The sequence below is a fragment of the Triturus cristatus genome, chromosome 9 (genome assembly GCF_964204655.1).
Source record: "Triturus cristatus chromosome 9, aTriCri1.1, whole genome shotgun sequence".
NCBI classification, from domain to species: domain Eukaryota; kingdom Metazoa; phylum Chordata; class Amphibia; order Caudata; family Salamandridae; genus Triturus; species Triturus cristatus.
In genome coordinates this window covers 858,112,149-858,126,056 of record NC_140592.1, presented here as the reverse complement: position 1 = coordinate 858,126,056, position 13,908 = coordinate 858,112,149, and the positions used below count along the sequence as shown (strand labels likewise).

At 53.0% G+C, this 13,908-nt stretch overlaps 1 long non-coding RNA gene across 1 annotated transcript in view; it reads right to left on the bottom strand.

Annotated features, from left to right (window-relative positions):
* LOC146798962 (uncharacterized) overlaps window positions 1–12,225 on the bottom strand; it is a 317,402-nt gene extending 305,177 nt beyond the window's left edge. The window contains exon 1 of the long non-coding RNA XR_014968817.1: window positions 12,142–12,225. This is a non-coding gene — a long non-coding RNA (uncharacterized LOC146798962). The remainder of the gene's footprint in view (window positions 1–12,141) is intronic.
* Between the last annotated feature and the right edge of the window lie 1,683 nt (window positions 12,226–13,908).

Sequence of the window (13,908 nt, the reverse complement as noted above, 5' to 3'; positions counted from 1 at the left end):
GTGGACCAGGGAGCGTATGATTTGTACGAATCTATCCGCCAGTGTCTTCCCAAGGAGTTTGCAATCGGCGGACAACAGCGATATGGGGCGATAGGAGGCCATTTGCTGCGGGTCCCTTTGTGGTTTCAGGAACGTCACAATTACAGATTCTCGCATGGATTTTGGTAGTTCTCCCTTCTTCAGTGCTGCCGCAAACACCTCTACCAATCAAGGGACTAGGTGCACTGAGAGTGTCGCGTAATATTCTAAGGGGAACCCATCTAGTCCCGGGGCCTTATTGCGGGCCAGGGCATGCAGGGCCCGCGTCACATCTGCCGAGGCTATTACGGCGCCTAAAGCCTCCCTCTCTGTCCTCGTGATTGTTGGGATAGGTAGAGGATCGAGAAATCGATCCACTACAGTTTGTGGGGTAGAGGCGGGGTCGCTATATGTCTCTGTGTAGTAGTCGCAGAAAGCCCCAAGAATCCCCGCCTGGGAGCGCACTAACACCCCCCCAGGGTCCAGTATCTCGGTAATGGGCTTGACGTCCGTGTCCTGCCTGGCCAGCCACGCCAGTAGAGTGCCCGTCTTGTCCCTCTCCCTATGCATCCGTGTAGCGTATGATCGGAAGTTGTACTTTCGTAAATCCGCGGAGGCAGCTTGATAGGCAGTTTTTGCTTCGGCTGTACGCCGCGTCTCCCCTTCGGATGTGACATCCCGTTTAGTGAGAGTCGCCAAGCGCTGCTCCGCAGTGGTGAGAGCCTGTTCTAGTACGCGCTTAACTCCCGTTATTTGCTTCAAGCACTCTCCCCGGGCCACCACCTTAAATGCATCCCATTCCACTAACTTGGATGATGCTGTACCCGGATTGTGTGTGAAATAGTCTTGGATGCTACTCTCCTGAACGTGCCGAAAGACCTGGTCCGACAGACAGTCCCGCGGTAAACGCCATGTGGGGACCGGCGGGTATGGGGGCCGCCAGTGTAACTGGAGAACGTGAGCATCGTGATCGGATATGATCCTGCCCAAGTAGTCCGTGTGTGTAATCTTGGGCAATATAGTCGCCGAGCATAAAAAGCGGTCAAGACGGACGCGCAAATTGTGGGGGATGGAGTGAAAGGAATACAATCGGACCAGGGGGTGGCGCATTCGCCAAGCATCGGTGAGCGACCAGTGTGTAATCCAAGCCCGAAATCTGTCAGTTTGCTTATGTGCCGGGGAGTGCGGTGGAGGAGGGAGTGAGCGGTCAAGGTTCAGGTCGAGTGTGCAGTTATAGTCTCCTCCCAGGACCCACGGTATGGAAGCGAATGGGGCAAGGACCCCTGTGAGATGGTCCCAAAACTTGTCTTGTTCTACATTAGGGGCGTAAATGCTACCGAGAAGCACTACCTGCCCGTCCAACAGACCCTCCAGTCCTCCAGTAGTGTATATCTACCTTCCTTGTCGACCACCCTCCGAAGCTCCTGAAAGGGAGTTCCCGGTCGCACCCAGATCAACGCCCCTCGTGCATACGCAGAATAAGTTGTGGCGCATATGAGACCCCTCCATTTTAACTGTAGTTTCCCGACCTCTTTCGCAATGAGATGTGTCTCTTGTAGAAAAACTATCGGGGTGTTGTGACGCTTTGCATAGGAGTACACCGCATATCGTTTGCACGGAGTGTGAAGCCCACTTACATTTAGGGTGAGGATGGTAACATCAGTGTGTGTTGTATGAGGTGTCATGTCTTTGCGCCTGCTCGCCATGCGCGGGGGCTACGACTATTGAGGTGCACAAAGCTCGGTCGCACTAACTGGCTAAGGGTGCCTGTATCCCCCGACGCTGTGTAGTCATAAGTAGTGGATGTCTGGATCCGTATCACTCCATGCAGGGGGTGGGGAAAGAGCTAAACTGGGACAAGCAACCAAACAATCGGGGTCGGGAAACATTCCCAATGCCTAGGGCCCATCGCCAAAGACGATGCGTCCAAACCTGTTTACCCAATTAAGGGGGGTACACCAATACAAGAAGGGGGCGGCGGTGCATGCGTACTGGGCCAGAAACAAATCGGGCCATTAGTAGGGAAAATGGGCATTGCTCCTGCTGTAGCAGGTAACGAGATTGAAGTCTAAATACGGTGGGTGGGGGAGAAAGTGTACTTAGCTCCATGTCGGTTTCAACAGTCCCATCTCAATTCGCTCGAGAGCCAGATTGTTCGTCTAGAATGAGGTCCGCCGTCTGCGGAGTGACCATGGGGGGCGTCACAGAGTCCTCCCTCGACGCTGTTCCGTCACTGTCATTCTCCCCTTCCGAGGTAAAGATATGCGGTGGCCGGTCAATGTCGTCCGGTAGGGGAGATGCTTGCAAATCGATCACCGCTTGTAGGGCCTCCCTCCGTTCTTCCACAATTTGCTCTAAATCCGGAGAGTCCTGGGTGCGAAGCAGAAAATTATTTCCTAAGGTACATTTTATCCATTCCAAAGGGTACTTCAGCTTGCATATGTCATGCGGAGTTGGGACTCCCCTTTATCTCTGATTTGATAAAGCTGGAGCCTGTGCTATTATGGCACAGGCTCTGGACTAAAGAAGAGGCAAAACTCAACAGAGATATTCTTTCGGATATCTTGAAATTGGAAGCAGCTTTGAGGATCCCATGGATAAGATATGTCCGCAATTTCCTAAAAGATCTTGGCCACTTAGAGTACTTTACCAATCCTAGTTCCATTCGGTCAATAACTAGGAGGGATTTAAAAAAAGAGGGTGTTCTGCGGTTGGATACCATTAGAATGTCAACCGAGATACTAAAACCCACAGTCCTGCACAACCAAATGATTTTAACTTCTTTTAATATTCAACCCTATTTAACTTTTGTACCAGGCGTTTATGACAGGTTTCTATTACCTCGATTCAGGTTGGGGGTTTTTCATAGATTAGTCACCCTTCCTAAGATGAATGACTGGTCTCAAGACCTCCAACCAGGCCCTTGTGATAATATTTCTGTCCAATCTACGATTCACGCTATCCTTTTCGGCAGACTTTATTCACATGCAAGGAGAGAGTGCTTAGCACCTGTCTTAAAATGGTTCGGGCTCAGACAGTGTCGACCTGCTTTTTTGGCACTACAGCACTTAGATAATGAGCACAGGGTTTTTAGGATAGTAACTTTCCTGAAGAAAGTACTTAGCCAAAGAAAATGTATGCTCACCTAATTGCTTTTTAGTTGGATGAGGGCTTTGTCAGTTTAATGCAGTTTTAACTTTTTTTAAATATTGTATACTAAATCAATAGTAATGAATATTTTATATGAAATGTCTATTGTATGTAATGATAAATGTATTTCTCTTTTTTATTGTGCTTTTATGATTGTCTGACATAACAATCGAATAAAACCTTCTTTGACTTGACTTGACTGCACCACCATGAATATTTCACGGGATGAGCATTGGGCTGACTAAATTTTATTGGTGAAGAAGTCACGGCAAGCTTTCTTAATATGACAAAAATAAATCTTTTGTGCAGCCACATCAGTGCTTAATTTGAGCCGGTGGTTTATGGTGCTCGGCACCGGCACCTAATTGCCAGCACCATAGCTTATGACAGTCTGCTACATGGTGGCACTGTCTGACTAATTTAAGTATGTTGTGTTAAAATTATTTTTTGGAGTGCACGGACGATTGGTTTCTTTGTGCTAGTATAGGAGAATGTGGGGTCCCGGTAGGTCTATTCATAAGCCTGAACAAAGAGCCATGTTTTAAGGAGTTTCCTGAATACAGATAGGTCTTACAGGATCTGATTGCATAGGGAAGAGTGTTCTAGAAGTGTGGAGCCAATACTGGTATGAGCATAACAGCTGTGTATTAGTTCAATTTGCATTTACAATGACTAATACCTGCCTCTCAAGCCATTCGTATAGCTTTGGGGGCCTGGAATAATATGAATTGTCACACTTGTATGAGTGTGATGGCTAGTAGCTATGTTTGTACTGTCATTGGCAGCTCGCAGGGGCAATGTGTGGTGCAAGCTGCAGTGGCTTCCCGAAGAGAGCCCCGGCACTTATTCTTTTACAAATTAAGCACTTAGCCACATAGTCCCTCTTACAGACGGGATCATACGCTCTGTACCATCGCTGCTTAAGGTGCTTACACTTCTTTTTTAAAACCAGCAGATCCTCATTAAACCAGTCAGCTGATGGATTTAATCTGCGGAAGATCTGATTCTCTAGCAGCACTATTTTAGCCAATGCTTCATTGATCCAATTATCCACTTGTGTATCTGCGCTATCTATATCGCTATCCAAAACAGGCCAGCTAGTGACCGGAGCATCGCAAACTTTAGGAGTGGTAATTTTGGCTTACTGCCGTGCCCATGCCGACGAGGCTGCGGCATGACTAATAGGCGCCTTCTGGTAAGGAACTAAGAAAAGAATAGCTATATGGTCAGAACAGATGAGGAGAATAGGCTGTTTAGTCACTATCCCCCATCAAATTAGAAAAATATCCCACAGTCTATGTGTGAGATAAGTCACAAATTGAATAAGCTGCAGCCCCTCCCGGCCTGCGATCACAGACAAGTGAAAAATGCAGATTAAGATCTCCAACTACTGTAAAGTTAGAGTACCGAAGAACCAGAGGAGGCAACACGTCTACTAAGAGTGAAACAAAATTAGAGGCAGGACCTGGTGGATGATAGATCAAACTGCCTGGCATCTTACATTTAGTGGTCAGCACCAATGAAAAGAAGGCTGCTTCACTACCTTCAGTGCTCAACTTGTAGAGGGGGCACTATCGCTTGTTTGAAAATTATTTAAATCCTACTTGTCTATTGTAGGAAGCTGGTTCTGTATATACTATACCAAAGTAAGGTATAGTGTGCACAGAGTCCAGTGGAACCCCAAAGGTAGGCAGAGGTAAAAGTAGATAGCACCTTACTCTCTATTTGTGGTAGTGCGGTCGAGCAGTAAGGCTGTATCCGAGGGTAGTGTTAAGCATTTGTTGTACACACTAAATCAGCAAATGATATCACACAGTCAAAGACTGAATTTCAGACCAATTGGTTTTGTATAAAAATATTCTTTTAGTTATTTTATTTTCTAGAACCAAGCAAGCCTGGCACAGGTAAGCAATAAATACTTTACAGTAGTAATGCAGTTTGTAAACAGTTTGGATTGCAATTGTATATGCACTTTGTTTTGATTACAGTACTGTTACTGAAAATGCAATGTTATCCTATGGAGGAAAATAGTGTTATCGGTTTAAGGGTAGGTATTCGGTTGTGGGAGTTGGCATTCTGGGGGTAGACTCAGGGGTCCCCCAGGGTCAGGGATGCACTCTTGTTACACCATCAGCGGCACTAGGGCGGCTGGGTGCAAAGTGCTGAGGCCCAATGTTATCCAATGGGGGATAAAGGGCCTCGAGTTGGTGGCTGCTGACGAGCAGGGCACTTGGTTGTGGGAGCAAAACTCCTGGACTTTAGCTCAGTGCAAATGGGGAAACAAAGTAGCACCAATGGTACACCCTCAGCGACACTAGGGCAGCCGGGTGCAGGGTGCTGTTTTGACGTGGGGCAACCTGTTACTTGCAGTGGGGATTATCAGGTTTGCAAAGGCACTGCAGGCTCGGGGACGAAGGTCTTCTATGTGCGACCACCACTTGGAGAGGTAAGTTGGGATGCTGGTTAGGCACTGTCGGTTGGGCCACCCAAAGCCGTGGGGCATCGGTGCAGGGGTGCCTTTTAGGGTCGGATCTTCTTACCATCTCTTGGTCGCGGTTGGGGGGACCTTCCGGATAGAGGCTGCAGGTGTCGGCTGGAGGCAGATCAGGGGTCACTAGATCTCGGATCGCCGGGGAGACCTCCTCGTGGTATTTTCCCACTCGAGCTCGGGCCGTGGACGGCGGGTGCAGAGTGGTGCAGATTCGCGGTTTCTGGCCGGAACTAGAGGTTGGGGATGAACAAATCCGGTGTTCACGGGAGACAAAGTCTTTGGAATGGAAGGCAGGCAGGTTCTCCGAGTTTCTCGAGGTTGATGGCTGCAGGACACACCGGGATTTCGCAGGAGCAGGTTCAAGGTGGAGACAGGCCGGTAGAGCTTGGGTCAAGTCAATAGGCGTCTGCCTCTTGTTAGCTTTGGCACAGCTGTTCGTTCCTTCTTCTTTTCTTGTGGTTTCTTGTGTGACGAAGCAAGGTTCAGGGGTGCCCCTAAATACTAGATTTAGGGGCGTTATAGGTAGGTAAAAGGTTGGGACCAATGAGTCCCTTCCTTGGGGTGAGTACACCCCCTATTATGCCACCCTCCAGTGGGAGGGGGTCATATGCCTCACCCTGGTTGGCTGAGTCCCCCCATCTGCAAGATGACGGACACTGAGAGTTGTGCTTCACCTCGCCTCCCCCACATGAGGGGTGGAGTTGGCAGAGGTGGGCACATCTCTCTTCCTCACTTGTTTTTCTCGCTGGGTATCCCGCCCAAAGTGGGGGTCAGAACCAGTGGGGAACAGTTTCTGAAAGTAGGAAGTGGCCTGGGGAAGCTCACAAAGGCGGCAAGCCTTTAAAGCTTCCCCTTCGTGGACCCTGCCCATCCTGGGGGAGGAGGCTTAGAACCTCGTCCCAGGATGTGCATTGTTTCAGGCACCCGAGAGCAGCAGGCTCTTGACCCAGGGGTCCAGAAACATGTCTGGTGGTGGCAGCTGAAAGCAGCCACTCAGCCTGGACACTAGTGGTAGGTCGTTTTTCAGGGGGCATCTCTAAGATGCCCTCTGTGTGCATTTTTCATTAAATCCCACACTGGCATCAGTGTGGGTTTAATGTGCTGAGAAGTTTGGCACCAAACTTCTCAGTTTTCAGTATAGCCATTATGGTGCTGTGGAGTTCGTAATGACAAACTCCCAGCACCATATACTCTTAATGGCAGCACTGCACTTACAATATCTAAGTATAGACTTAGAGACTGTGGGGGTACAGGGCTCATGCACTTGTACCCTCACCACTGGTATAGGGCACCCATCTAGGGGGGTGACTGATCTATGCCAAGGCAGTGGGTTGTAGGTATGGCACACAGGGATGGGTGCCATGTCGACTCTTCACTTTGTTCTGCACCAAGACACACAGCCTGCCAAGGCAGTGTGTGAGTGTAAAGGTACAGGACCTCTGAGGGTGGCACAATAAGTGCTGCAGCCCTCAGAGGCCTTCCCTTGTCACAGTGCCCTGGGTACCTGTGGTACCATTTACCAGGGGCTGACCTGTGGCCAGGGAGGCAAATTGGGTTTTGGTTTCAATGCAGTTTTAGGGAAATAACATAATCAATAAATCAGTCATTTGTAGAGCGCGCTACTCACCCATGTCTTGGCGGCGAGGTAGGAAAATGACCTACTGCCGGTGGTCGTTTGGCGGATGCGTGGGACGGTGGCGAGGGCGAGGTCAGCGGAGCGAAGCTGGCAGTTCGGGGTGTAGAAGGTGAGTCGTTCGTTGAGGTAGGCTGGTCCAGCGTTGTGGCGAGCTTTGTGCACGTGGGTGAGGAGCTTGTAGGTGAACCTCTTGTTGTTCTGGAGCCAGTGCAGGTCTCTCAGGTGGGCGGTGATGTGGCTGTGGCGGGAGATTCCGAGGATGAGGCATGCTGAGGCGTTTTGTATGCGTTAGAGTTGTTTCTGGAGTTTGGTCGTGGTTCCCGTGTAGAGGACGTTGCCGTAGTCCAGCCTGCTGCTGACGAGGGCTTGGGTGACCGTCCTTCTGGTTTCGGTGGGGATCCATCTGTAGATCTTGCGGAGCATGCGGAGGGTGTTGAAGCAGGAGGAGGAAACAGCGTTGACTTGCTGGGTCATAGAGAGCATTGAGTCCAGGATGAACCCCAGGTTACGTGCATGGTTGGTGGGTGTAGGGGCAGCTCCCATCGTGGTCGGCCACCAGGAGTCGTCCCATGCACAGGGGGAGGAGCCGAGGATAAGGACCACCGTTTTGTCAGAGTTCAGTTTCAGACAGCTGGTCTTCATCCACTCTGCGACGGCCTTCATTCCCTCATGAAGGTTGGATTTGGCGGTGGCTGGGTCCTTGGAGAGGGAGAGGATAAGCTGGGTGTCGTCGGCGTATGAGATGATGTTGAGGTGGTGCGCTCGGACGATGTCGGCGAGCGGTGCCACATAGATGTTGAAGAGGGTCGGGCTGAGGGATGATCCTTGGGGTACGCCGCAGGTGATCGCGGTGGCTCCGGATCTGAATGGGGGAGGTGGACTCTCTGGGTTCTGCCGGTGAGGAAGGAGGTTATCCAGTTCAGGGTTTTGTCATGGATCCCTGTGTCGTGGAGGCGTGTGCACAGGGTGTGGTGGCAGACGGTGTCGAAGGCGGCCAAGAGGTCTAGTAGGATGAGGGCCGCTGTTTCGCCGTTGTCCAGCAGGGTTCTGATGTCGTCGGTGGCAGCAATGAGGGCGGTTTCGGTGCTGTGGTGCTGCGGAAACCGGATTGGGAATAGTCCAGGATGTTGTTCTCCTCCAGGAAGTGGGTAAGTTGTCAGTTTGCGGTCTTCTCAATGACTCGGTCCAGTGGAGTTCGGTGGTGTGGCTGAAGGTGACGTGTTTGCTGGCGGAGAAGATGGTGTTCCTGTGGACGATGGCGATTCCTCCTCCTGGTTTGTTGTTGTTTCGGCCCCTGCAGTTGATCTTGTAGCCGTCCGGGATGGCTATGGCTATGGCTATGTCGGGCGCCGAGGAGGCGTTCATCCAGGTCTCCGTCAGGAAAGCGACGTCCGGGGAGGAAGAATCGAGAAGGTCCCAGAGTTCGACGGCGTGCTTGTGGACTGAGCGGGTGTTGAGTATTATGCATTTGAGACTGGTGTGGCCTGCTTTGTTGGGAAGGGCAGGACGTGCTGGAGTGCGTTGGCTGGTGTAGTTGCAGGTGAAGGCTCCGTGGGTGAGCTTCGGGGTGGCCTGGAAGCTGGTGGAGTTTCGGCCGGCGTTGAGTGTGTGGAGGGAGTTGGCGTCGTATTGATGTTGTGGCGCTCGCGGGGGCCAGGGGGTCTGGCGCTGGGTGCGGTCCAGGCGCGGACAGGCGCAGACGGGGTTGCCTTAGGCGCGCCTAAGGCAACCCCGCTGTGCGCGACCGCCCCTCTGTCTCCATTAAGTAGGGGAGGGAGGAGCAGCTGGGAGGCAGGAGTGGTGTGAGCGGGAAGCAGAGGGCAAAATAGATGTAGGGGGCCACAGAGAGGAGTCAGCGCGGGCAGAAAACAATACAATCAGGACAAAAACAATGTCACAATCGGAGCAGAAATGCGGGGGGAGTAAAAAACAGTAAAAAACAGTACCGGCAACAGGCACCAGCAAGGTGCAGACTAGAACCCTGCCTGGGAGCACCGCAGGCAGACGACAGCATGGAGGAGCTGCGGGGGAAGAGCTGATCTCTGGCCGAGGGCCGGGGGTCTAACCCTGGGTACCTGAATAGCAGGAGCCCAGGGCATACTCAGTCAAAGCACATCAGCAGTTCAGCAAAAAGTGGGGGCAACCATGCAGAAAGAGTGCACGTTCTCACACCTATCAATTCTCAACGAAGGCAAATCCTTTGGGAATGGCTTGGAGAAAGTCAGTAGAGGCATCCTGTGTAAGTCATATCGCCGTAAGGAAGACTGCATCTGGCTGATGCTCTTCCAGAAAGTCATACACATCTAATTTGTGTTTGACTAGTGACCTGCAATTAATAGAGAAAAACTTTGCCATGGACTGAGGTATATATATTAAATTACCTACTCGGTGACTCCTTGGCAGAGCTCTGAGTAGATACCCACAGTTCTTACACTGAGACTCTGCCATTGCAGGGTCTAACACATGATGGCAAGCTTTAGGCAGGGAATTTGCGAGTTCCATCAGTATCTGTTTAGTGTATTGAATAGGGGCTGACTCCAAACCACCAGGGGTCCTTGCCCTTGGTACCGTCCAAGCGCGCAATTCAGGGACTTCATAGGTGAAATCTGCGATCTCCTCACCATGTAAAGTGGACCGGGACTCTAAGGAGCTGCACCCCTTGTTGCTGCCTCCCAGCACCGGCCCTTTGCTCCCAAATAGTCGATGGGGAGAGCCATTTTCTAGCCCTCGTCTTTCATTTACCCGACACTGTCATCTATGGACAACACGCTCTGCAGTGTGTATGTGAGGAATACAGATACCAGGTGACTGCGTCACCAAAGGCCCTATTCGCTGACAGTGGAACTCCTTAAAGACAAAAAAGATCCCTGTGAGTTGCAGTTTTTGTTTACCTCGAGTGAAACAACCCGACTTAATTGCCAGATTGTGGGCACAAGACGTTCTCTCCCTGTCACGCTGAACGCCCAAGGCTAAGTCAAGGACTGTCCATGCGTGGCAGGGGTGTGGTCAGACGAACGTGACACACATAATGCGAGCAGCACATCGTCGGCAAATTCCCGACCACACAAAACAAAGGGCTGCCAAGACGTGATGTCACGGTCTGTCGCAACCCCAAGAGACGCCAAACCCTGAACCCACGCATTAAAACCAGCTCTGCGGTGGGAAACACCCTTCCTTCCTGCAGCCCAGGCAGCGGAGCTGTTACCTGTGGTTTTTTTTTTATTATCAGAGAGTATATACCGCTGTAAAAATTCAATGGAAAACCTATTTCGTTTTAAATCAAAGGCAATTACGATTGTAGTGTCCTAGCATGGACACGTTCTAGTGTTCGTGTGTGTGTGTAATACTCTCTACACCCACCCACCACCTACGTCACTGGGTCAGGTGACTAGGATAATAAAAGGGCCGAGCGCACGTGCTCGTGGCCAGTTAACCCACTACCTAAGTATGTGTCTGCGTCCGTTACTATCTGGCATGAGGGCCTAGGGCCCCAACACCACAATGGCGACGAGGGTTGTGAGCCCCAGCGTGCCGCAGCAGCCCTTCCGTTCGTGAGGGGGAGAGGAGTGCTCCCATTGAGGCCACCCCCCCTCAGCAAGCAGGCACGGACGGCGCCCGAATGCCGCCGGGCGTGTGAAGAGCACCGGCCATAAGCGGTGACCGGGAGCCCACCCCGCACCGCCACGAAGACTGGTAGGCGACGCTGTGCCCCAGGGAGGAAGCGTGGCAGTCGGGTGCCCACCCCGACCTGCCGCTGTGCCCAGAAGGAGACGTGCCGACCGTGCGGAGCCCACCCGCATCGGCCGCGACCTGCCCGGTGAAGGAGAGTAAGTGCGGACCGTGCGGAGCCCACCCGCATCGGCCGCGACCCACCAAGAGGCAGCGATCCACGCGGAGCCCACCCGCGGGAGACAAGAGGCCCGCCGGCCAAACAGAGAGGAGCCGCACCAGAAGTAACGGCCACGTGCAGTGAAGTCCGTGCGAGGAAGCCGGACGAGAGCCCACCCCGCCGACTGAAGGTATGCCGTGACTCTCCCCCCCCCCCCACCTGCAGCGTGTGAGTTTTGTGACGCTGCTGCTGCGGTGGGGGCGGAATTAGCATAGAGCGCAAGCGGGAGCCCACCCCGTGCTGCCCCGTGAAGAGAAGTGAGCGGCACCGGCGAAACCCCCCCCCCCCGCATGGTCCGTGAAGGGAAGGGACCTGCCGCGGGGGTGGGAGAACTTTAAAAGTGAAAGCGGAGCCCACCCGCGACGAACAGTAGAAGCTGCACCGGCGTAAAAGAGGAGCCCACCCTCAAACGCCGCATCGTGATCCCGTCTCCCCGCCCGCTCCCCGCGCGGCATGCTGGCCGAGTGAGGCTGCGGGAGGGACAGAAAGAATCGGCGTGCGGCCCGAGGCCGTTGTTTGAAAGTACAAGCGGAGCCCACCCGCAGCACGGAGCAGGGACCTGTCTCCCCTCTTTAAACGCACCGCCCGGCAGAGCAGCAGCACCCCTCCCCCGCCCCGGCCAGCGAGCGAATGAAGGAGCTGCCGAGGGCGGGGAGGGCAAAATGCACACAAGCAGGGGCATGGGCGAAGAGCAGCCTCCGGTGTCTGTGTCTCCCGCAGGAAGCGTACATGAGGACAAAGAAGCACCCGGTGAGGCCTGCAGCGCGAGTAGAGCGGCAGGCAGAATAATTAAGTGGCAGCAGAGAAGTGCCGATCACGTGTGCACAAAGCGACTGTCATCCACATGAGGAATACCTTGCCCCAGCTCACGAGTGATGCCTCATCCTCCAGACTGCCCACTGACACTGCCTGTGCCCCCCTCACCTGCCTGAGAATAAAATGAATGAAGAGACTTACCTGCTGCCCAGCTCCTGTCCTGCCCTTCACTGGTCTGCCTGGCTCCAGCTCCCCTCCAGCCCTCTGCACTCTACCGGAGCCTGGGGAAATGGAGGAAAGGAAAACAAGGCATAGAGTTCTGGCAGTACAGAAGGTTGCTGCTGAAGCCAAAGAAAAGCAACACTGCCACCCAGTGGCCACTGGTGGTATTGCAGACACCAAGAACATCAACAAGCCTACAGCAATCCAAGGAAGTCCAGCAGCCACAGGAGATCGACGGCTCGCAGCGCAAGGAAGAAGAGGCAGCAAGGCACGTACCGCAAGGTCTGACGGAGGCGCGAAGGTGAGCGCACGGGAACGCGACGGAGGCGCACAGGAATGTGCCAGAAGCGCAGGAACGCGACAGAAGCACAGGAAGAAGAGACGGTGTGCCACAGGGATGCAGCGCTATCCCACAGCAATAAGGAGGAAGAAAAGAAAATGGTGTCAAGCCACATCCACCCCAGCGAGGACTGCGCTGTCGCCGCATCAAGTGGAGCGAACCATCGAGAGAACAAACGGACTCAGCGCAGATGTACCCCGGACGCGGACAGTACACTGCAGCGCCTACAGGAGAGGAACCCACTGAAGAGGATGGGCGCAGCAAGTATCCGACACTGGCGGGCAAGGATGCAGAGCAACACCCAGTGGCGCCAAGGAGCCCCCACATCAAGTGATCCTGATACTAGGAGCAACGCTACACTGAAGAGGTACCACGACGGTACGAAGAGTAGCACGCACCAGCGCCTGACAAGGCAGCGGACACAGGTAGTCACACGACGTGACACACCTCGTGAAGCCGACCAGCCAAATGGTCGCACCACAAAGGCCAAGCCGACCTGCCAAACGGTCGCACCACAAAGGCCAAGCCGACCTGCCAAACGGTCGCACCACAAAGGCCAAGCCGACCTGCCACACGGTCGCACCACAAAGGTCAAGCCGACCAGCCAAATGGTCGCACCCCAAAGGCCCAGCCGACCTGCCACATGGTCGCACCAAAGAAGCCGACTCGCCAGGAGTTGCACAAAGAGGTCTGACGCAAGACCGAAGATATCCTGCCAGTGATCGGCAGCGCGGACCGACAAGTGGTCCAAGAAGCTCAAGAAGAACCGAAGTAACTGGTGAACAGGAGAAGAACGAAGCGGACCATGAGCATGGCCCCACGAACTTCAACCAAAGTAATTGGTGAAAAGGAGAAGATGAAGAGAAGGTCACGACCCTAACTCGGAATGCTGAGGAAGATGAAGAGAGTGTTCTCGGACGAGGACAAGACCAGGGGGAACACGTGCAGAGTGCGCGCGCTGCATGGAGAAGCCTGGCCAGATAAGAGGAGAACAGAAACGGTCCAGAGTAGGTCGTGAAGCGAAGAGATGAAGAGACCAGAGTGGCACGTCCGCCACTAAGAAGAAAGAAGATATCGCAGTGGCACGTTTGCCACTACAAGAAAAGAAGATATCTGAGTGGCACGTTTGCCACTACAAGAAGGAAGATGACATCAGAGTGGCACGTCTGCCACTTAAAGGAAAAGGGGAAAGAAAGATCTGAGTGGCACGGTTGCCACTGCAAGAAGGAGAAGAAGTCAGAGTGACATGACATCCTCACGGAGAAAGAAATAGAGGAAAGAGAGAAGAGTGTGGCAAGACTACTCACACCTCAAAGACAAGGAAGGTGACAAGCGTCAGAACACAGTGCGCAAGTCCTGAAGAACACCCGTGGCACGGAGAAAAGACCATCTGTTTGATGATGCTT